We start from the raw sequence: 25391 nt of genomic DNA, 5'->3' as shown, positions 1-25391 counted from the left end.
AGTACAAAATTTAAATTTAAATGTTGGAAACATATCCTCAAAGACTAAATCTAAGATGTTGAAAGAAAATGTAGCTTTTTAATCTTCTATAACTGATTTAACCTTGATTTTTAAGCTCTGATTTTGACTTTAACTTGCATTGTATGGTAGCTCAATCCTTTCTGGTTTATAGTTTCTTTCAAATACTCAGTTTTTCCCCTCACATTTTCTCCCTGCTTCTATGAGGCTGGCAGCTGGGTGTAGGGATGTGGGTGAGGTTATGTAACTTGGCTATGGGAAGGGAAGGGCTCTCGGATGAATGCACTCAGGCTTTTGTGCTGTCCCCTGGGGCTCTCTGGTCTCCAAGACAAGGTTCCTTATAGGCCTGGACCCCAGACACCAGCCTGATAATGCCGTGGGGGCCGCGCTTCTATCTTAGAATCCAGAGCTCTGGCCTGGTTGTTTGGCTCCCCCTCAGCTGTAATTGGTACCAAAGACATCTACACTGCATAATCTCATTCACACCCATGACCCAGCCACCAACTAGAGTACTGGTATCAGCCTGCCCCTCAGCACAGCATCCCCATCAACAGGTTCTCTCAACCCAGCTACGCAGGGTGTACAGGAACTCTGGGATTCCGGGAAGCCACTCCCCACCTGAGGCGGCCCGGGAATCCTTGCTCTCCTCCAAGCACGACACGCTGCACTGTACGCTGCTGCTGCAGCTTCCACTGCGGTGAGGCCGCCTTGCAAGGCAGTTTTTCTCCCTGGGTTCTAAGACCAGGATGGGGCATAAGCTTTCTTCACAATTTTTTGGCTTCGCCCTCAACCTCCTGTCTCCCTGAACCCAGAATTTCAGTTCCCTGAGGTGGGGAGAGGGGTGAGGGGAGGGAATGTCAAGACTTAACTGCCTTAACTCTGCCTCTTCAGCCCATATTCCTTTGCACCTGGAAGAGACATCTTTCATTTCTCCTTTAAGTCTCAAAGGAATTTCCCCGACAAAAAGGCATTCACCCTACTCTGTTACCTGGAGCCGTGACAGAAGAAAAGGTCAGCAGAGGAAAACCAATTTATTGACCAAAGACTCATCAGCAGGTATTCCAGAAATATTACCCCTGTTAAATATGTAGAGATTCATGTATAATGACAGAAGAAAAAACAAAGAAAGGTTTAAAATTAAAATGTACTAATGATCAATGTAAAAATACATGGTCCAAATGAAGACAAAAATCCATAGTTCTGTTGAACTAGTCACAGACAGCCAGCTTGCTACGGATTCCTTTATCGAGGGAAGGACTGACTATGCCTAACTTTTTCTCATGGCCAAGTTTCCCAGTAAATTATGTAGATACCACTGAAGTCAGCACACTCAAGTGCTGGACACAGTGGTGGGTAAACAATGTATAGAAAGCTAACAAAGGCAGAGCTACCATAGAGGCAAGCTGCTCACAGCTCCTGAGAGCCTAACCAGATCCATTTACTCATATCTTCTGCTGAAGTTAGTGGATGTATAGCAAAAATGGTTATAAAATCATGCTTAAGAATGTGTGTTTTGCTTTTATTCACCAATAAGCTGACAGACTGTGCATGTGGGTTTATAAAATATCAAATCTATAATTCTTAATTTTTGGCAAATACTTTGCCCTAATTTTATACTGTCTTATAAAACAAGAAAATGAAAGTATGGAAATCTGGTAAAGAACGCCAACATACCAAAGTTTACTTTTTTTCAGTAAAGATATGAAATATCTTTCAGAGAAATATGCTTGGGTTTTAGGACAGAAACATGCCTGAGGAAATTCCAAACTTCAAAAGCAACTGAAATTATGCTCTGTGTGGTATCTTTAGGCTGGTAAGACAAAAGGTCCTCAGGTACAGGGTTACTACAATACTGCCAAGACGTGCAACACTGGTAGGTACCGGCATGAAAAATTTCTCAACTGTCTTTTCAAACTGAACTGGACTACCTCTAGGGACCCTGTGATCGCAGTTTCTGATAGCTATATTCACACATAAGCAGACAGGGAAACAATCGTACAACCAAATTCTGAAAAAAGTTCCAAGTCACTGCTTTTTGCCATAACCATATCCATGTACAAGACTGAAAAATATATTCAACATAGGTAGAAACAATGTTTCTTTTAAAAGCTTCATCAAAGGATCTAGTTAAATTTTTAGTGAAAACTCATTCTATCTTACATTATGCATTGTGGGGAAAAGCAGAAACACCAGATTCACTTTCTGTACCACAGAAGGAGATGAGTATCGAATATACATCAGCAGCCTGTAATATTCTTGAAAGAGCCAAGTCAGATTTATCTTTATAGCCAAGTACCCAATGCTTTAGCTTACATATAGGGATGTAAGAGAATGTCCACTGCAGTGAATGGCTGGACAGGCATGGAGGAAGAACTTTTTGCCACCATCACATAAAGGACATGGGACAACCTCATTTATGCCACCTTGTGCTAAAGCAAAGAAAAGGAGGAGGAGAAAGGAAAAACAGACAATAACCCAAAAGTGGCTGTGCCTTTGAAACAACTGCAGAGTTTAAGTCTCAAGCAGTTCACTGTTCTAAGGGAATTAACCAAGGAACACTACAGATCTGAACAAAATTCTTGTGTGTCTGGTCACTTGACATCAAGAATATCACTGAAGCACTGTAGCTGAAATTGAAATCCTAGTGATATTCCCCAAATGCTGCAGTGAGGTCATCAGTTTTACACATAATAGATATTTCAAACATACTCCACTGTCAGTCACTGGACTGAGGACAGAAAGATTACATATCATGCAGCCTGGCAGCTTTCCAAGGCTTCCAGGATAAAGTTTTAATTCCATGCTTCACCTCCCAACTTTTACGAAAAAGCACCACTGTTCCTGTCACACCTAATTTTTGCAGTTTCTCAACTGAACCTTCACATATACTTGCTTTCATCTGCTCACTCTGCCTCCAGCATTCGTCCTGTCTTCATTCATTCATTTATTTATTCAACAAACATTTTCCTAGCTCCAAGGTGAGAGGAACTGTGCTCAGCACTGGGGATACACAGGAAGCAAGACAAAGGAGGTCCCTGTTCTTCCGGCAGTTACGTTCCGGAGGGATGAGACCTGTAATAAGTAAATGAGTTACAGACGGGAAGGTAAAGGAAACTGCTATAAAGAAAGCAAAGCGGGGCAATTGCAAAGAGCATTCACCTGGGTGAAGGAGTGCCCAGGGAGATAATGTTTTAGCTGTTACTTAAATAACAAGAAGTCAACCCCACGACCTCTAGTCAATTCTTTTTTCTCCTTCAGGAAGCACTGCAGGATCCCCCAGCTTGTTTTGTGTACTCCTCTTTTTTGGTCCTTAGCACCCTATCCACAGCCCCAACCAAGCTCTTACCACAACTGCACTGGAAATCTGGACCGCATATGGTAATTCAAATCTGTGATTATAGATGCTTCACCTAACTCTAGGCCCCTACAATCTAGCAGGAAGGCACTCCAAAAGGTGGGCTGGCTGAGTCAGGCAGTTCAGCTGCTCTATGCATCTCTTAGGGATCTTACAGGGACCAAGAAGAAGTGAGGCAATGAATGCACAGGGCATAGAAATGAGATTTGTAAATTACATGGTAAATAAAAACAATTTTCTGTCTATTGTAACAGAAAATAAAGACTGAAATATAATCTTGTTAAAAGGACCACCTACCTGAGTTTCAAATGAATGACTTGTTTTTTTGACATTTTCGTTCTCTGACAGCCTGTGAACTCCTCAAGGGCAAATCACTATGCTGCCAGAGCCTTTCCCTTCTAGAAGGCAGGCCCTCTATAATCAGTGATCATGCCCCTCCTGTTCTTTATCCCTGACATCCAGTGGGACTCAAGACAGCAGGGCTTTAACAAATGTCTGCTTAATAAGTTCATTTTAAGTTTTAAAGCTCAATCCTATGGCTTCTCTTGAGCTAGAACTAACAAAGATTTTTTATGTTATCAGCGAAGAAGGTATTAAATTGGCATGGGTGACAAATCAGTATGAATTTGAAAAAGATATCTGCTTCAGATAAATCACACAGTGATGCAGATAAATCACATAGTGGGTAAAGTGCCTGTGGAAATTTAAGAACCAATGGTAAGAAAAAAATGCAAATTAGTGGATGACTTTATGAGAAATTATACATTATTCTCTTAACAAAACATAGCAGAAATTTTATATTCAACACCCTGTTTATAAAGAATAGAATAAACTATTAGATTATACTACCAAGTACAAAAAATATGTTTGTAAATGAAACTTGATTCCACATTTTAAATGAACAGGAAAATTTAAACATTTTCAGTGAAAATAAAACAAGGTAAAGGGCAGCGTGAATCTTTTCTGAACAGAGGAACTTGTCTATAATTGCTCTACAATAAGCCCCTAAGTAGAATTTAAATCTATTGGCATGGATAATATTTATACGACTTGTGAACCAGGTCCTTCTAGTTATTCTATGACCTGTATTCAAACAAGAAACCTAAAAGCAATAGAAAATATCACGTATGTATAAAGAAATGTGATGAATAATAGATGTATAAAATTAAAAAATAATCTGGTTAAAGTTTCTCTTGAGCTCTAAACAACAAAACAAAATGGCAGAAATTTCTAGAAAAATCATTATTCCCTACTCTCAGAAACAAATAAAAAAATCTGATTTCTAGAGGACTATACTCCAAATGGTTTAAAAATATAAGATATGTACTGGTTATGTTATTTTTCGTAGTCCTGTCGCCAGAGCTATCTATGTGGTGGTTTCCTAAGAAAGAAAACAAAGTGTTTATTATTAGAAACATTCTTTAAATTTTATGAAATTACTTAACTGATACCTTTTAGAAGGCCAGAGTACTTCTTTCAGATACAGTCTTGATTTTGAACAAATAATAATAAAGCAAAGTGAAACTCAACGTTTGTCACACACCAAGAAGAGAGGTAAGAACTCCAGATCTAGAGTCAAACTCCCTGGCTCTGAATCCTGCCTCCACTGCTTATTAGCTGAGCGACCTGAGGCAAGTTACTTAACAGAATTCTGGTGCCTCAATTTCCTTTTTGAAAACTGGGTCTAATAAAATCACTTATTCCTGAGGCTGCTATTAGAATTGAATAAGAGGATGTAAGTTAAATGCTCAGAACAGCACACGAGCGAAGTGTTTATTATTACCATCATAAGGGACAAAGTTCAAAATGCTCTACCTTTGGGCATTCGCAAATTACCAAAACAAGTTACCAGAAAAACTCAGAGAGCAAGTGGTTTGTCCCCAAGGGGATTCTCCTGCCCCTGAGAAGAGCTAACAGTCCCTTATTATTAAAGCCAGCTCTACTAACAGGGGCAGAAGAGCCAAACTTCCCATCCAATAGGCTAATGTCAAAGACAGCTGATGTTCCTCCAGGACTGGGGGCTCCTCCCGGGCGGGGGGGGGTCCTCCCTCACTGGGAGGATTGCAGGACTGAAGCTTCTACATAAGGCAGAGGGGTATCCACGACCTCAGACACTGGTGATACTTGGAAGACTCCTCCAGTCTGATCACTAAGCACCATCATAGCCTGGAGAGCTGGGGCCAGCCAAACAACGGCCAAAATGGTGACCCGAGTAACAAGCAACGGTAATCATGGTAACAGCAAGGCACTAAGGCCTGGGCTCCGTCCCCGTTTGCCTGGTGCCTCATAAACCAAAGGAGGCTCAGATCAGTCAATGGCTGGCAGAGAAGTTCCAATAATACCTAGATTTAATTTTACTTCTAAAATAAAGAATTGTGTTTTCTACCTGAATGTCATAGAGCAAATTAAAATCTCTTTCACAAGTCTCTGAGCTCTACAAAACTGTGTGGTCTTTGAAGGTAAAGGGCTTTGTCTCAGTCCTATCTATAGTCCCCAGAATCAACCATTGTGCCTGATACATGGTATACTTGAAGAAATGAACTGCTATTATCATGTAAACCAGTGTTCACAGAATTTTCGCACCTATGTGGAGACCTCTTGTTTTGGTAAAGATGGAATGGCCCCATTCCTCCCAGGTCCTTCCGCTTAAATCTAAAACTCCCTGTGTATGATAGGCAAACAGGCCGGGAAGACAAGGTGGCAAGGAGAACAACGACTGCATGGAGACTGGGACTTGAGGAAGACCACGGCAGTGAGTTCCCTGGGTTTCCTGTCTCCCATGTACCCCCCAGGGTGCTGCAAGGAGGCTCCGACCTGGAACCAACAAGAGGCAGACAGAAAAAGGTGCCAAGAAAGGCCTGTTCCCATGGCCAAAAGACCAGGAAAAGGATGGGCTAACCACAGAAAATCTTTTGGGCAACATCAATGGTAAAACTGCCCCACAGTCCCACAAGGGTTTAGTGGGGCTAAGCAGGGAAACACTCCTCTCTCTCCCTCAATCTCTCTCTCTCTCTCTCTCTCTCTCTGACTGCCCCTCCTGGTGCTGGTGCTGTCTCGGTCAGCAAGGCTGAGCAGCGAGCGAATCTTCCATCCCCTGCGTGGCACAAGCAGGCAGTGCTCCTATTCCCTGCCTGGCAGGTGCAGTCGGGCTGACCTTCCATGTCCCCTCAGGCAGAAGCAGACAACCGTACTCTGGCCCCCAGCCAAGGGAGTGTCTGCACAATGGAGCACAGGCTACGAGGCAATGCGAATCAGTGACCCACTTTCGCTGAGAAGGTCTTAGGGCCAAGAGAGGAGCTGAACATCCACCCCACCTGCTGGTAAGGAGGCAGTGGGAATAAGAGCCACACAGAACACAGGTGATGCTGAGGGCCAAGTGGAAAGCTGAGCATATACACCCAGCTAGCAATTCCTCAACAGGGAGGCTGCCTGTTAAAGAAAAATAATTTAAAAGGATCCAGAGTCTCATAATGTCCAAAATGACCAGGATACAATTAAAAAAAAAATCACTTGTCATACCAAGGACCATGAAAGTTACAACTTAAATGAGAAAAGACAAGAGACACCAACACTGAGATGAGTCAGGTGCTAGAATCATCTGGCAAGCATTTCAGGGCAATACTAACAGAATTACTTCAACAAGTAACCCAGAAACACACAAGGGCACAGACAGAAAATAGCCCCAACAAAAGCCTGCTCTCTCAAGCTAAAGGACAAGGCAAGGAGCAGCCTAGCAAGACAGAAAACTTTTAGACAATAACCACTCTGCTCCAGCAAATGAAACATGAAAAGTGTGGCTCCATTCATACCAGCAAAGGCAGAGTGGGGAGCATGTTCAACCCCCACCAGGGTAGTGTCACTGGAGGACACATGGGGGGCAGTAACAAAGCACTCCCTCCCCCTCCTACCCAGGGCAGTCAGTGGACGCCTAGTGGGGAGTCGAACTCTCACCCACACCAGTGACAAGGAGCCCCTCCCCAGTGAGTGTCAATTCAGGCAGAGTGAGGAAATTAACTACCATCCCCGTCTGGTGTTTCCTTTTCCCTTTGACAGAGCAGTGTCAAAGGAGGCCAGATAAAACAAAAAATTAAATAAGATCCAGAGTGTAATGACATAATATCCAAAATGTCCAGGTTTCAATAGAAAATCACTCAGCATACTAAGATCCAGGAAAACCTCAACAATTATCAAGAGATGGTAACACAAAGAAGTCAGAATTATCTGACAAGGGTTTCAAAGCAGCCATCATACAAAATAGGGAGTCTCAAAGAAAATTCTACTTTCATAAAATTTAATGAAAATACTTTATACAAAAATATGTGGGATGCAGGTAAAGCAACACTAAGAGAGAAATTTATAGCACTGAATGCACACATTAGCAAAGAGGAAAAGTCTCAAATCAATAATCTAAATTCTTACCTCAACACTAGAAAAAAAATAATAAAACCAAAGCAAGGAGGAAATAATAAAGATAAAAGCAGATATCAACAACATTTCAAATAGGAAAACCACTGAGAAAATTGAAGAAGCAAAAGCTGGTTCTGTAGGGAGATTTTTAAAAGTTGGTAAGCCTCTGGTTAGACTGATAAAGACATAAAGACAGAAAGACAGGCAGAAGACAAACACCATCAGTATCAGGAATGAAACAGGAAGAACCCTACAATCCTGTAGCTATTAAAAGGATAATAAGGGACTACCACAAACTTTTTATTCATAAATTTGACAACTTAGAAGGAAAGGGTCAATTCCTTGAAAAGCACAAACTACCAAAACTTAACCAAGAGGAAATAAACAATTTAAAGTCATAATTATTAATTAAACTGAATTTGTAATCTAAAGGCCTCCAATAAAAGAAATCTTCAGGTTCAGATAACTTCACTTGAGAATTCTACCAAACATTTAAAGAAGAATTAACACCGATTTTACACAATCTCTTCCAGAAATTAAAAGAGGAAGAAATACTTCCCAACTCACTTTATAAGGCTACTAATACACTGACATCAAAACCTGACAAAGCCAACTATAGACCAACAGCTCTTATGAACACAGGCACAAAAATTCTCAACAAAAAATACTAGCAAATCAAATCCAGCAATGTATAAAAAAACTATACACTCATACCAAGTTAGATTTATTCCAGATAGTCAAAGGCCGATTCAACATCTGAAAACTATCAACAGGCTAAAGAAGAAAATCATATGATCATTATCAATTGATGCGGTGAAAGAACTTGACAAAATCTAGTACCTATTCATGATTAAAAAAAAAAACTATCTGGCAAACTAGGAATAGAAAGAGGTTATTCCCCAACTTGATAAAATATCCACAAAACCCTACAGCTAACATCATATTTAATGGTGAAAGACGAAAGTCTTCTTCCCTAGAAAAAGACAAGAATATCTGTTCTCATCACTGTTACTTAACACAGGATTTAAAGTTATAATCAGAGTCATACACCAAGAAAAGGAAATAAAAAGCATACAAATTGCAAATGAAGGAATAAAACTGACATTATTTGCAGATGACATGTTTGGCTACATAGAAAACCCCAAGGAACCCATAAAAATCTCCTAGAACTAGTAGGAGATTTTAACAAAGTTGCAGGATACAAGATAAACACACAAGAACCTATTATGCTTCTATACAAGCAATGAGAAGTACAGAGAGAAATTAAAAGTAAAATACTATTTACAACTGCTCCAAGGAAATGAAAGTCAGAAACCTAGTGAAGTATGTTTAGTATCTGTATTATGAAAATTATAAAATGCTGATGAAAAAAACTTAAGAAAACCTAAATAGAGAAACATACTGTACTCATGTATTAGAAGATTCAACAAGATGCTAATTCTCCCCAAACTGATAGGTTTAAAGCATTTCCTATCAAAATCCCAGCAATTGTTTTGTAGATACAGGCAAGCTTATTCTTTTTTTCTTTTTTCTTTTTTTTTTAAATTTTTTATTAAGGTATGATTGATATACACTCTTATGAAGGTTTCACATGAAAAAACAATGTGGTTACTACATTTACCCATATTATCAAGTCCCCACCCATACCCCAGTGCAGTCACTGTCCATCAGTGCAGCAAGTTCAGGCAAGCTTATTCTAAAACTGAAATAGAAGGGCACATGACCTGGAATAGCTAATTTTGAAAATACAGAATAAAGTGGGTGGAATCACTATACCTGATGTTAAAACTTACTACAGAGCCCCATAACAGTAATCAGCTGAATGATAAATACAGATCAATGGGACAGAGCAGACAATCCAGAAATAGAGCCATGTAAATATGCCCAACTGATTTTTGCCTGTAAAAACAATTAATTGGAGGAAGGATAGAATTTTCAACAAACGATGCTAGAGCAACTGGACAGCCATAGGCAAGAAAAGGAAAACAAACATCAAAAAAAAAACCCTTCAACCTAAATCTCACAACCTATACAAAAAAACAACTCAATGGATCATGGACTTTAAATGCAAAATGTAAATATATAAAACCTTTTGAAATCCAAACAAAGGAGAAACGTTTAGGATATAGAACTAGACAAAGAGTTCTTAAACTTACCATCAAGAACACAATCCATAAAAGGAAAAATTGATAAGTGACCTTACTAAAATTAAAATATTCTGCTCTGTGAAAAGACCCCATTAAGTGATTAAAAAGACAAGCCCCAAGCTGGGAGAAAATACTTTCACACGTATCTGGCAAAGGATTTTAATCCGGATCATTTATATTTTTAAAACCTTAAACTCAACAGTAATATAACCAGTTAGAAAATGAACAAAAGATACATATAGTTAACTGAAGAGGATACAGATTCCAAATAAGCACAAAGATGTTCAACGCCAGCCATTAAAGAAGTGTAAATTTCACTTACACACCTATTAGAATGGCTAAAACAAAAAATAGTGACAAAACCATATGCTGGTGAATATGTGGAGAAATGAGATCACTCATACAGTGCTGATGGGAATATAAACCACTCTGGAAAAAAGGCATGCCAGTTTCTTACAAAACTATACATTTACTTACCATACATCTCAGCAAATACACTCTTGAGCATTTCTCCCAGAGAAATGAAAACTTATGTTCACAAAAAAACCTGTTCATGAGTGTTCACAGCAGCTTTATTTGTAATAGTCAAATACTAGAAACAACCTTAAAGGCCCTCCAAAAGGTTAGTAAACTGTGATACCTCTGTTCTGTGGAATACTACTCAGCAATAAAATAGAACTACTGGTTCACACAAAACTTGTATGGATCTCAAAGGAGTTATACTGAGGGAAAAAAAGACAATCTCAAAGGTTATAGACTATCATTCTACCCAAACAGTACTCTTGAAATGACAGAATTATAGGGATAAACAGACTAGTGGTTGCCAAGGGTGAAGGAGACAGGAAGGGGAGGATGTGGCTGTGGCTATTAAAGACAGTGCAAGGGATCCTCATGATAAAAGTGCTCTGTATCTTTTGACTGGGGTGGCCAAAACAATCTACAAAACTGATAGAAATGTGCAAATGCCCACACATGCACACACACACACAAATAATTGCATGGAAAATTGGTGAAATTTAAATAAGGTCAATGGAGTCTATCAAGGTCAGTTTTCTGGTTATGATATTCTATAATAATTATGCAAGATGTTATTATTGGGAGAAATTAGTTGAAGAATATATGGAATCTATCATTTCTTACAAATGCATGTGAAACTATATCTCAAGATTAAAATTTTAAAGAAAATCAAGCAAGCAACATGTGAAAATGAATGAGAAACAGGAAGTGAGATTGGCAGTGCCCAATCTGATTCCTAGATTTTAGAAATTTCTCAGTGCCCCACAGAAACACACATCCAATTATTAAATAATTGTGATTATTCCTCATGAAAGGGTTTGTGAGAAGGAAATCTGACTCTTCATTGAACCAAGAGACTGGGTTTTCCAAATGAGACTGTTAAACTGTCAGAGCAAAATGTTGTGGATTGGCAGGCTTATGTTTAACCTGTCCCTGCCTTTTCCTTCCCCTGGGGCTCTGTGGGGTAGAAGGAAGCTTCTGACGAAGAGTAGATTGGCTAAAAGAAAAAAAGGTACATGTTTTTGTACATCTCAAAGGAGTAGGATTACCTGTGGTCCTATTACATATAATCAAAGATGGGAATATTAAAAACTTCTGTAACATATTGTCACAATTCAATTTCTAAAAAATCTGACTCCAGTGTATTTTGCTTAGATTAAGATGTATCAATGAAGAGTACAAAAGACTAGGAAAGATCAATGCATCCAGAAACTCTCAGAGGCAGCAGACATGTGGGTTGCTCTCTTAAAACTTCATTGAATAAAAGAACACTCTCTAGTATATATATGATGGACTAGGTCAACACTGCATGCAATACAGGTGAACATGAAGTTTAATATGAAATGTTAAAACTAATTAGTATACAAAGCTGCTTACGTAGCTGTCATACAAGAACAAAGCATTAAATTCAACATTTTCACCAATCACTGTGATGAGCTTTAAAAAAGGCAGCTGAAGAAACATATTTCTTTAGTATGTATTTCAAACAAACTAGTTACATGAGTAACGTTCAAACCTCTTTCAACCTCCCCGGCATTCCAAATAAAATCTTAGTACAAACATCAAAAAGGCTGGTCACCCCCAAAAGACTGCCATACTACAAGTTCTGAAATAATGTTTATTAAGTAGGGTTTATTAAGTAGGATAAACCCAAGAATTATCAGTTACTGCAAAATTTATGTAAGACCATTTAAAAGCACAGCTCGAAGCATTTCTTCTAAAGTTATTCACATTAATGGGTGCTATTTACAGTAGTAAAATTCTACCATTCAAGCATCAATGATTACATTTCAGAAAAAGGAAATCATTCGTGACATCTTTCAACAAGAAGAGAAATAATAATGAATAGAACCAGTATCCGTAAGAGGATGCATTGAGGGGGGCAGGGAGTTAAGGGGAAAAAAAGGAGTGTTTTACTTTCACAGGAAGAATTATGCAGTGTAAATATATGGCCCACACTACAAAATCCATGAGAAAGGCTCAAATTTGAAAATGCATTATTTTTAAAATCTCAGTTTATGAGTTTATATTGCATCCATGTATACATTGCAAATATCTATCACTTTTTCACATACACTGAACCGTTGTAGGGGAGTATGAGAGAGAAAAAGCCCTTACTTATGCATTACCTTATATAACTTTTATTTAGAATACGAGTTGTCTGAGCCAACCACTTTAAATACCAACATGTACTCTGTTAATCCCTCTCTCTTCAACCTCCTCTCTCAGACACCCCCAAAGAACCCTGGTAGTCTACTGTGTGTCTGCTAAGCCTCGAGGCTGAGGTTGTTGAGTACCACTGGAATGTAAGCACACTTTCCACTTACTGTACCTTCCTTCTCTTTAACAATTAAGTAAAATCATAATGCTTTCAAGTATGTGTCTAGATCTCTTAGGTCCTTAGGCTGATGCTGGCATGACCAGTGGCTCTGCAGAATGGCTGCTGGTCTCCAATGGCCAGTGCCCAGTAACTAGGTTTCTCCAGATTTCTGCTTATCATCAGGGAAACCAGAAGGCTGTGAGTGCAAGTTAGAAGTGGTGCTTCCTGCCTGCCCCATCTGCTCTTGCTTTCTGCTGTAATCAGCACGGTTTTGCTCACTTCTTTGTTTGTTGTAACTGCAGCAGAAAGAACTGTTTCTGTCTCCAGGAACCAGCTTGTCCCTGGGAGGGGACGTAGTGGAGAGAGAATAGTTGATGAGGGGCTCAGCAGACCAGATGTACCACGGTAAGATTAACTCTGTGGATCCTTCACATGGTCTTTATTTAATGCTCTCGAATAAGACATAGAATAGCTCAAGATGATGTTCAAGGCAAGAGACACCAAGGACACCACTAATATGAGGAAGATGAAGATGCCTTTCTCTGTGGGGTGAGAGGGGAAGCAGTGCACCTGAGGCGGGCAGGAGTCTTGTCTGCAGTGTGAATGGCATTCAGGCTGAATCCACAGATATACCACTGGAATCTGCAGGAAGGCCACGTCAAAGACAGACTTGAGGAGGACACTAATGGTATAGGTTTGCAGCAAGCACCCCTGCATTCCTACCTTGCTGTGTTCTCCAGTGCCATACTTGCACTTCCTGATTCTGATTCCCTGTGTGCATCTCCATGCTGACACCATCGGTTTGGGCAACTTTTCAGTTTCTCCTCTTTCCTGTTCAACTTCTCTCCCTTTAGTATCTTGTAGAATACATGCGGTAGATACAAGAGTATGGGGACAGACACAAATACGATCTGCAAGGCCCAGAAATGTACGTGAGAGACTGGGAAAGACTTATCATAGCAGATGTTTTCATAAGCAGGCTGCCGAGTGTTTCAATGAAAGGCAAACTGCTCATCATCCCAGGCTGACTCAACTGCTGTCCCCAGTAGCAAGATTTGGAAAATGAGAAGGACTGAGAGCCCCACCTTCCCTCCAGGGGTGGAGTAAGCCTGAACCTTGTCTTTGGAGTTGCCCCGATGCACTCCAGTCACTCACATTGCCTGTTCGCTGCTCCTTCACTTAAAGAAGTTAAGTAGATACACCGAGTGAAGGCACTCCTTGGAGGATGAAGCAAAATGAAAAAATAACTTCAAGCACTCAACACTGTCTAATGTTGAATTAAACATTAGAGTCTGCCACTCCTTGGTACCGTCCTCACTCTTCTTCCCCCGGAAGAAAGACAAGCTGATACCTGATGAAAGCTTATGTGAATGCACTTTCATACATAGTAAGTAAATACTCTTAAATAAGGATGTATGTATAAGAATAACAGGACAAGCTACATAAATGGGGAAACAAAACACACATCTGAAAGCCTCCTTCAATTCCAGAATAAAGCAATCTCCAAAGATAAAGACTCAAACACAAAAACTGAATTAAAAAATTCACATGCATATACTGACTGATACATCTTCAGCCATATTAGGGCCATCATCTCTCAAACAGATAATAATATTCATTTGAGCACTATTTATTCAGCTCTTACTAGATGCCAGGTACCATACTGGGCACTGGTTCTTACTGGCAAGTTAAAATAAAATTCCTGTAATTATGGAACTCACAATCAACTAAGGGAAGCAGATCATTAGAAGTCCTGGTATTATATTAAGACATGATTGTAAGATAAACCATTATTTTACTTATCATTCAGAAAGCAATTAAGCTATCCAGTGTTAAGATATGCCCCAATTTCAGAAATAAGGGAGGTGACTTATCTTAGAATCAGTGAAAATGGCTAAATGATTAAGTGAATATACAATTGCAATTTTAAATAAGTGCCAAGAAGGAAAACAAGCACTGACAGAGGTCAAGGCAAAGAAACCCAGAGGAGAAGGTATAGAGAGCCAGGCAGATAATGGAAAAACTGTTGGGTGGTGAAGGACGCAGCAAGGATAAAAATCTGAAGGGAGGACGCACTGTGCTCAAGAAGCTCCAAGGCAAGCAGCTCAGTTGCCAGATGGCAGGCAGGGGCAGCGCGGCTTGGGACTGCAGCTGGAGGGGCTCCCTCAGGCGTCTGCTTGGTGCCAGCAGAGAAGCCCAGGGGCAGAGAGCGAGGTTATACTGAGAAGACAGCCGGGGATGAGATTAAGGCAGTGGGAAAAATTACTATTGGGAGCTCAGGAGCTCCAGGGGACCGTTGAAGGGTTGGGGGAGAAGACAGGATGCAACGAAGGCTTATGCCAGAGCAGTACAGGAATGAGGGCTGTGTGCTGATGGACGGCCAGAGGGTTTTGGGTGACAAAAAGGCAAAGAGGATGTCAAGAATCAGGGCTGGTCTTGACGGTCTCTGGAGAGGGGAACAAATGATCGGTCCTGGCGCTGTGGTCCTGAAGGCTGGGGTAAATGAAGAGACATTTTTCCAAGAGTAGCTGCCATCCCAGTTAGCAGGAAGTAGCAAGACTGGGACAAAAAAAGAGGAACTGCTGCTCCCCACTTACCTGCGATTTTGAAGTCCAGCCCCTGCCAACAGAGCCCTCAGTTTACTTATTTACTCAGTACTGACCATTATCTTCAGTCAAATTTTTAGCACATGGAAGCTTTTTTTTAAACTGTAATACTGATGCACTGTGTTCATTCTTGTGGGTTCCTTCTAGGATGCTATTATAATATATCAAGAGGTGTTTGTTTTGTTTTTTTCCAAAGTCACCAATTTGTTGAAGGTGGGTGGGACCTGGCATGGAGGACAACACATAACTTGCCGTTCCTGAAGACCTGCTCTTCTTTCTCCATTTCTTCCCGACAGCCTTGCTTCTTTACAAGAAATGTCTCTAAGCAAAAGCCTAAGGAAAGGTTTCTGCCTCTAATTGAGAGCATGCTAGACAAATGAATCTTACCTAAAACTAGACTGCAGCTAACTGATTATTACATGGCAAAAAAATTAATATTTTCAACCAAGCCCTTTCAATGCAGCACCAACACATCATTTTTTACAGCAAAATTTATTATTTTAAGATAATATTCATAATATTTAATATGTTAATTCTTCCTCTTCAAAACAAAAATCTTTAATACCCAAAGGTAGATATTCATTTAATCAACTAGGAAAATTAAAAGAGTTATTTCTTAAAATAAACATGACATTAGTTTGCTAACTAATAAGCAATCTTCAATATCATGCAGCTAATTTGTTTCTTGGTTTAATGGCAGTTCCTCACAGTAGATTCAGTGAGAAAAATAAAACTTAAAATGAAACTTAAGAAAGGGGCAAGGTTAATGCAATTTGCAATGTCTCATTTGCCCAAGGTTGGTTATAACTGCTGATCAAGAATAAGAACTGAAGCATCCCAAAATACAATCTTTCAGCAAGTAATCAAATTATAAGACTTTGAAGTACACACTGTACTTTCTCAGTTGCTTAAATAACACACTTTAGCCAACTGTCCTCTATCACAAAGATTCTGAAAGTAATCCTATTAAGCTAAAGTCACCAAGATCTATAGTGTATAATTAATACATTCTTCAAGGTTAATTGAATTTATTCAATTTATTTTCACTAGTTTTCCAAATTTAAGCAGTACTTAGCAGAGATTCAAAGTGCCTTAGAAAATAAAGTCACTTCTTCAAAAACAAATAGGGTAAAATGTCAACAATCGAAAAGGAGAAGAAACTAATGCCCGAAACTATTTGAGCATGGTTTCTAGAGTACATATGATAAAACAAACAAAAACAGTGCTGGGGGGTGAGGGAGGTGGGGTCGGGGAGGGGAGGGGGAGCACAGGATTAATCAGTAATTTTAGTTAATTTAGGTTAAAGTCATTAGCAATTTTCTAGAACTACATGAAGTCCTTAAGTGTCTCAAATACTAGGTTCTGAAAAAGTTCTTACTAAGCACTTTGAAAATATATAGATCTGAGATTCAAAGGAATGAAAATAACCTAAAATGAGTCATCTCAGCTGAGCAAATGGTTCATAAGCTAAGCAAAAGCCTCTTGCTATACATTATTTTTAAACTGAACAAGATATTCCAATTTAAAAATATAAACATAAGACTTCAGGTTTCTACTCCAACACATGAAGTGCTTGGATATAGTCACTCCTATCCTTACAAGAAAAACCCAAACTGCAAATCAACAAATCAACAACTTTTCTTAGGCTTATCAGAGAATTAAGAACACAAGGCAACTGAACTCCTGAAACCTAACAAAGACAGGCAAATAAAGAGAATCACATCCAAGCTTACCTTGAGCCATGGCACTGCAACAACACACTAGTAAGAAAGCTTAAATGGTCATTTTGACAAGGCTTATTAAGAACTTCTGGGGACTCAATATTAGAAGGGCCTCTACCCTCTCTTGGGCTTACCTCCCAGAGCCTCACCAGTTCTGATATGAAAATCAAGAACAAACTCCCCCCACTTTTGAGTAAGAGAAAGTAACAATTTTGAAGTAGGTCCAGGGTGAAGATCCAGTAAAAATCTTTTCCCTTTTGGGAAAAGGGAAAGTAACCATTTTGAAATATACCCAGGGGGAAAGTAATAGTTTGGAAATAATCCCAGAATGTTCTCCCTAACAAAGGCCAACACTCCAAGGGAAAATTCACCAGAACCTCATATATTATCCTGGGAGAGGAAAAATTAGCCAGCCACAGCCCCTCTAGCCTTCTTGTTTCACCTAAGAAGTGGGGTGGGAAGAGGCTAAGAAAAATCTGTGAAGGTTGCACCACAGGACTCAGGCCCACAAAAGACTAAGATTTGGTCCTAAGACGAAAAGAGCACTTCCCCTTCCCTATACTCTACCACATGCCACCAGGGTTCCAGTACAGTAACAGTGGATTACGACTCAAGAAATGGACTCTATTTAAAAAGGAGTTCTCAGGGAAACCCACAGACAATGGGGGAGAAGAGCAAACAAAAAAAGACACGAGAGGAAATTGAAGCCACAACACCTACACCTACAATACTCATTAAACACAGCTCAGCTCCTAGCCAAACTAAACATCAAACCTTACATTCAGGGCCTATATACTTGAGTTCCTATTACCCAATATATCCTATCTGGCTTTTAAAAAATATCAAAAGCCATGCTAAAAGGCAAGAAAAACCAGTCTGAGGAGACAAACCAAGCATCAGAACCAGACTAGGATATGGGGATTGTCAGGGATTATTTCAGATAGTAATTAATGATAGTTATTTTGAATTTCCTATGTTAGGAAAAAGTAGACAACATGCAGGAACAAATAGGTAATGAAACCATATACAACTCTAAGAAAGAATTAAAAGAAAATGCCAAAAATAAAGAACACTGGAATGTAATGAATATGAGTACTGCCTTTAATGGACTCCTCAGAAGACTGAAGATGGCCAAGGAAGTAGTCAGTGAACTTAAAGATGTTATCAACAGAAACTCCCCAAACTAAAATGCAGAAACAAAAAAATTATTTTAAAAAAGCAGAAAAGAATATTTGAGAACTATAGGACAATTATGGAAGGTGTAACTAGAATACCAGAAGAAGAATGAGACAAAAGAAAAGAAATACTTGAAGGACTAATGGCCAATAAATCTTCCAAAATTAGTAACAGACACCAAAGCACACATCCAGGAAGCTCAGAACACACCAAGCATGATAATTACCAAAAATCCACACCTAAACACATCATATTCAAACTACAGAATACTAAACACAAAGAGAAAAACATGAAAAAGAAGCTGGGGGGCGGGTGGGGGCACTTGCTAAAGAGAATAAGGATAAGAAGAATATCAACTTCTTGTCAGAAGCCATGAAATAAAATATTGCAACTGTTAAACAGAAAAAGAAAAAAAAAAGCCCTAGAAAGTATTCAGTGAAATTATCCTTCAAAAGTTAACGGAAAAATAAAGACTTCCTCAGATAAACAAAAACTGAGGGAACTGTCACCAGCAGCAGACCTGCCTAGTAAAAACGTTCTTCAGACAGAAGGAAAATGATACACCAATTGGACTGTGAGAATGGATTCTAAAAACTCGCTTTAAATATAAAGACACAGATAGATTAAAAGCAAAGGGATGGAGAAAGATATTCCATATTAACACTAATCAAAAGAAAGCTGGAGTGGCTACATCAATCTTAGACAAAGCAGATTTCAGAACAAGGAAAATCACCAGGGATAAAGGGGTACAAAAGAATACATTCTCCAAGATATCATAACAATCCTTAATATGTATGCAGCAAACAAGACAGCATCAAAATACGTGAGGCAAATACTGGTAGAAGCAAACAAGGAGGAATAAACAAAATCTACTATTATAGCCGACGACTTCAACAACACCCCCTTTTTAGTAACTGACAGATCCAACAAGCAAAAGAATAAAGAGTTAAGGATATAGGTGAACTGAACAGTACTATCAATCAACTAGACCCATGTGACATTTATATAATACTTTATCCAACAGTTAGCAGAATAAATATTCTTCTCAAGCTCACATGTAAAATTCATCAAGACAGACTAAATTCTGGGCCATAAAACACAGCTTAACAAATTTTAAAGCCTAAAAATCATACAAAGTATACTCTCACACCACAATGGAGTTAAACTAGAAACAAATCACAAAAAGACAGCTGGAAGAAATCTCAAAATATTTAGAGATTAAACAACACACTTCTAAATAACACAAAGGTCAAATAAAACCTCAAGAGGAATTTAAAAACATTTTGAACTAAATGAAAATGAAAATACAAACCAAAATTGTATGACTCAGCAAAAGCAGTACTTAGCGAAAAGTGTATAGCATTGAATGCACATCAGATCTAAAACCAGTAAGCTAAGCTTCTACCTTCAGAAATAAGAAAAAGAACAACTTAAACCAAAAGCAAGGTGAAGGAAAGAATAATTAAAAGTAACAGCAGTAATCAGTGAAGTTGAAAACAGGAACTCAATAGTGAAAAATCAATGAAAACAAAAGCTGGTTCTTTGAAAAGACTGATAAAATTGGTTGGTAAACCTCTATCCAGGCTAACCAAGTAAAAGAGAGAGAAGATACAAATTATTAATATCAGAAAAAGAAAAGACAAATTATTAATATCAGAAATGAAAGAAGAGTCATCAGTACCAATCACATGGACATTAAAGGGATAATAAGGAATATTATAAACAAATCTGTGCCTATAAATTAACTTAGAAAAATGGCCCAATTCCTTGAAAGATACAAACTACTGAAATTTACACAAGGAATAACAGATTATCTGAATAGGCCTATATCTATGGGAAAAATTCAATCAATAATTAATAACCTTCCAAAAAAGGAAGTCCTGAGAGGGCAGGACATCTGGCTTATGAACAGGAATCTTCATATGGCACATGATGAAAAAGTGGTTTAAAATTGGGTGACAAGAAGAGCAAGAAGACTTTTGTTCAAAAGTGTGCCCGGTGCCATACCATGGAAAAAGGAGGCAAGCACAAGACTTGGCCAAATGTCCATGGTCTATCTGGATGAAAGACAGGTCAGGCCCCTGGATTTTCTGGCATGGATACCAACAAGAACACAGGCATCACCTGAGGAGATGAGACACTGATGGAGTACTACAGAATCCCAAGTACTTCCCTGGAGCAAAAATTATCTTTGCCGGCATTAAGAAGTCATCAGAAAGGGCCAACCTGGTAGCTCATCTCAAAAAAGCTACTAAGAGGTAATGGTTGGCCACTGCCTTACTTATTACAAAACATCAATGTCTCATGTCTTTTTTTATGTATACCATATTTAATCTGATCTCATGCACCAAAATTCAGATCATGAATGGCAGACAGAATATTTCTTTTGCACAGTCCTGATTTAAGTAAGATTGGCTTGTGGTTAAATGAATAAGATCAGCTTTTTGAATTTTGAAAGCAATTTGGATTCAACAAGTGTTATTACTGTTTTCCCCTTCCAAAGATATAATTGGACGTCATTAGTAATGTTCAACTTTTCACAGAGATGGTGAATACCATCTCAAAACCTCTTGGAGACCGGTTTTATATTTACATAAATAACTGGTTGTATTAATATAGTTAAATACTGAGGAAATCCCTCCACTGTCCCCTAGAACAGCAAGAGTCACCTGTGTTCCAAGTTGTGCTCATCAGCCAAAGGCTGAAGATAAGCTGGCAATGCCCACTTCTTCTTTTGGTCTTGACTATGCCATTTTAATTAAAATTCCATGTACCTAAAATTTTGCCTTTTATTTAATGAAAGGCATTTTAGTGTGGTTTATGTATGATATAAAATAAAGAATACTTAACAGTTAAAAAAAGTCCTGTACCCAGATGATTTCATTAGTGAATTCTACCAAGCATGTAAAAAAAGATATTATACCAGTTCTGTAGAATCTTTTCCAGAAAACAGAAGCAGAGGAACACTTCCTAACTCACTCTATGAGGCCAGTATTAACCTAATACCAAAACCAGAAAAAGACAGTAAAGGAAAGGCAAATTACAAATATCTCTCATGAACATAGTTGTAGAAATCCTCAACAAATATTAGCAAATCAAATCCAGGAATGTATAAAGAGAATTATACACCATGACTATGTGGGATTTACCCCAGGTGTGCAAGGCTGGTTCAACATTATAAAATCATTTCGTATGTCTGCCATCATCAACAGGCTGAAGTACAAACATCACATGATCATATAAATTGATGCAGAAAAAGCATTTGACAAAATCCAATGCTCATTCATGATAAAACTCTGAGCAATCTAAGAATAGAGAGAACTTCCTCAACTTGATTAAGAACATCAACAAAACACCTACAGCGAACATCATACTTAATGGTGAGAAACTGCATGCCTTCCCACTAAGCTCAGAACAAGACAAGGATGATCCCCCCTCTCACCACTTGTATTCAACATTGTACTAGAAGTCAGAACTAATTCAGTAAGAAAAGAAATGGTATACAGATTGGGAAAGAAGAAATAAAACTATCTTATTCACAGATGACATGATTTTCTATGAAGAAAATCTCAAAGAACCTACAATAAAGAACTCCTGGAACTAATAAGCAATTCTAGCAAGGTCACAGGATATAAGGATAATATACACAAGTAAACTCCTTTCCTAGTACCAGAAATGAACAATTGGAATTTAAAGTTATGAACACAATACTACTTACAATATCACAAAAAAAGTCAATAGGTATAAACATAACAAAATATTTGCAAGATCTCTATGCAAAAAACTACACAGCACAGGAAACTCTGAACCTTATGGTAACCACAAGCCTAAAGCCTATAACAGATATACAAAAAAATTTTTTAAAGAAATCTGATCAAAATAAACTATATAGCTCTGTTGAAAGACACCAACAATCTAAATAAATGGAGGGATAGTCTGTGTTCATAGATTGGAAGACTAGAATTATTATGATGTCAGTTCTTCCCAACTTCATCTATAGATACACTGTGATCCTAATTCCAGCAAACTATTTTGCAGATACCAACAAACTGATCTTAAGAATTATATACAAAGAGGCAAAAGACCCAGAATAGCTAACGTAATATTGAAAAAGAACGAGGTTGGAGGACTGACACTATCTGACTTTAAGACTTACTATAAAGCTACAGTAATCACAGTAGCTTAGTATTGGTGATGAATAGACACACAGATCAATGGAACAGAACAGAGAGCCCCAAAAAAGACTCAACACAAATACAGCTGATCTTTGACAAAGAAACAGAAACAACGCAATGGAGAAACAAGTCTTTTCAACAAATGGTGATGGATGTCCACATGCAAAATAAAGAATTCGGAGCAAAACATTACAACTTTCACAAAAATTAATTCAAAGTGGATCACAGACTTAAATGTAAAATTATAAAACTTCTAAAATATAACCTAGAAAATCTAGGTAACTTTGAGTTTGATGATGGGTTTTTAAATACAATGCCAAAGGGATGATCCATGAAAGAAAAACTTGTTAAGTTGCACTTCATTAAAATTAAAAACTTTTGCTCTGCTAAAGACATTGTTAGCAGAATGAAAAGATATGCCACAGACTGGGAAGAAATATGTGCATTTGCAGAGTGATGTTACTAAAAATGGCAAAATCGGGAAATCCAGGATGCCATCTTTCCAAAAAAAAACAACTAATGAGCTGACAAAATCTGTCAGAATCAGCTTTTCCTGAACTCTGTAACTACTCAAAAACTTAAAACAACCATTGAAAGGCTAGGTGAAGGTGGCAGCTACTTGGTGGTATGAGCACAACGTGCATTTTAAACTACCTACCTTACCCCACACACCACATCCATGACGAACAAGGAGACTGGATATAGAAGGTAACTTACTCAACTTGATGGGGCATTTATGAAAAACCCACAGCTAACATCATACATTCTCAACAGTAAAAGACTGAAAGTCTTCCCTCCAAGATCAGGAACAAGACAAAGATGTCCACATTTGCCACTTCTATTTAATACTGTACTGGAAATGCAGGATAAAAAAATCAAAATGTCAAACATATAATTACTACATGATCCAGCAATTCTACTCCTAGGTATGTATCAACAGAATTAAAATAAGGACTCAGATACTTGTATGTGAATGTTCACGGCATTATCACACTAGCCAAAGGTGGAAACAATCCAAGCATCCATTAATAAATCAACGGATAGATGAAATGTGGTATATACATACAATGGAACATTATTCAGGTATTAATATTATTCCTATGAAAAAAGAATGAAGTTCTGATATATACTACAACATGAATAACCTTGAAAACATTATGCTAAGTCAGAGAAGCTGGGAAAAAGGACAAATTGTATTATTCCACTTCTAGAATAGGCAAAATCATAGAGACACAAAGTAGAAGTTACTAGGGGCTGGGGGTAAGGGAAGTTACTGCTTACTTGCTACAGAGTTTCTCTTTGGGTGATGAGAAAATGTGGAAATACATAGTGGTGATGGTTACACAATATTGTAAATGCATTCAGTGCCACTGAACTGTACACACAGAAATGGTTAAAATGGCAAACCTTCTGTTTTATATATATATATCTTTTACCACAGGAAAAAAAAACAGTAATATTGCTATACGCTATCAACTAACAACCCAAAAAGGAAATTAGAGAGCAATTATATTTACAATAGCAACCAAATGAATAAATACCTAGGAATAAATCTAACCAAGGAGGTGAAAGACTAGTACACTGAAAACTACAAAGCATCGCTGAAAGAAGTTAAAGGAGACTTAAATAAATGCAAGGTCCCATGCTCGTGGGGTGGAAAAATTTATACTGTTAGGACAACAACACTATGCAAAGTAATCTACAGATTCAGTGCAATCCCTATCAAAATTCTAATGGCCTTTTTTTCAGAAATGGAAAAGCTAATCCTCCAATTCATATGGAATTGCAAAGGACCTTCAACAGCCAAACTGAAAAAAACAAAAAAAAGAAGTTGGTGGACTTACACTCACCGATTTCAAAACGTAATGCAAATCCACAGTAATCAAAACAGTGTGCACATAGGCCAAAGGAATAAAACTGAGAGTCTAGAAACGAACCCAAACATCTATTCTATAGCATCTGAATATCAAATAGGGTGGCAATACCAACAAATAGTGAAAGAACTGTTTATTCAAAAAACGGTGTTGGGACAACTAGGTATCCATATGCAAAACAATGAAGTTGGGCCCCTACTCACATCATACAAAAAAATGAACTTAAAATGGTAAACGTAAGAACTAAAATTACAATATTAATGAAAAAAAGTCATAAACCATAATGGCTTTGGGTTTGGCAATGGTTTCAAAAACACAAGCAATAAAGGGGAAAATAAAGGTAAATTGGACTTCATCAAAATTAAAAACTTTTTGCATAAAAGGACACTGTCAAGAAAGTGAGCAGAAAACATACAAAATGAGAAAAAACATTTGTAAATCATATATCTGATAAAGGACTTGTATCCATAATATAAAAGAACTCTTACAACTCAACAATAAAAACCTAATTTAAAAACAGAGAAATGACTTAAATACACATCTCTCCAAAGAAGATACACAAATGGCCAAGAAGCACATGTAAAGAAGCTCAACATCACTAATCATTAGGGACATGCAAATCAAAATCACAATATGATACCACTCTATGTCCACTATGATGGCTACAATAAAAAATTTAAGGAAGCAAGTGCTGGCAAGGATATGGAGAAATTGGAACCCTTGTACATTGCTAGTGAGAAGGTAAAGTGGTGTAGCTACTGTGGAAGACAGTTTTGCTGTTCCTCAGAAAGTTAAAACAAAGAATTCCCATATTACACAGGATTTCCACTCCTAGGTTTATACCCCAAAAGAATGGAAAACAGGGCTTCAAACAAACCATGTACATGAAAGTTCACAGCAGCACTATTTACAATAACCAACAGGTAGAAACAACCCAATGTCCACTGACAGATGGATAAATAAACAAAATGTGATGTATTAAAATAATAAAATATTTGGTCATAAAAAGGAATGAAGTACTGATACAAACTAAATGCAGATGAAACTCAAGAACATTATGCTAACTGAAGAAGTCA

General features: G+C 38.0%; 1 protein-coding gene and 2 pseudogenes across 2 annotated transcripts in view; 1 reads left to right on the top strand and 2 right to left on the bottom strand.

Moving 5' to 3' along the window:
- CDKL5 (cyclin dependent kinase like 5) overlaps positions 1–25391 on the bottom strand; it is a 133169-nt gene that overhangs the window by 74700 nt on the left and 33078 nt on the right. The window contains exon 1 of one of the 2 annotated variants that reach the window (XM_057496122.1): positions 17103–18254. The exons of the other annotated variant lie outside the window; for it this stretch is intronic. The gene's annotated coding sequence lies outside the window, so the exon portion shown is untranslated. Of the gene's footprint in view, positions 1–17102; positions 18255–25391 lie in introns of those variants that run through there. 2 annotated transcript variants of the gene reach the window in all.
- Positions 12101–14343, bottom strand: LOC118926185 (gap junction alpha-1 protein-like; annotated as a pseudogene).
- LOC118926186 (cytochrome c-like) lies at positions 14778–24751 on the top strand (annotated as a pseudogene).

Source organism: Manis pentadactyla, chromosome X, assembly GCF_030020395.1.
Source record: "Manis pentadactyla isolate mManPen7 chromosome X, mManPen7.hap1, whole genome shotgun sequence".
In the NCBI taxonomy this organism is placed as follows: Eukaryota; Metazoa; Chordata; class Mammalia; order Pholidota; family Manidae; genus Manis; species Manis pentadactyla.
The sequence above is the reverse complement of the archived record's forward strand: the minus strand, read 5'-3'. Positions and strand labels throughout refer to the sequence as shown.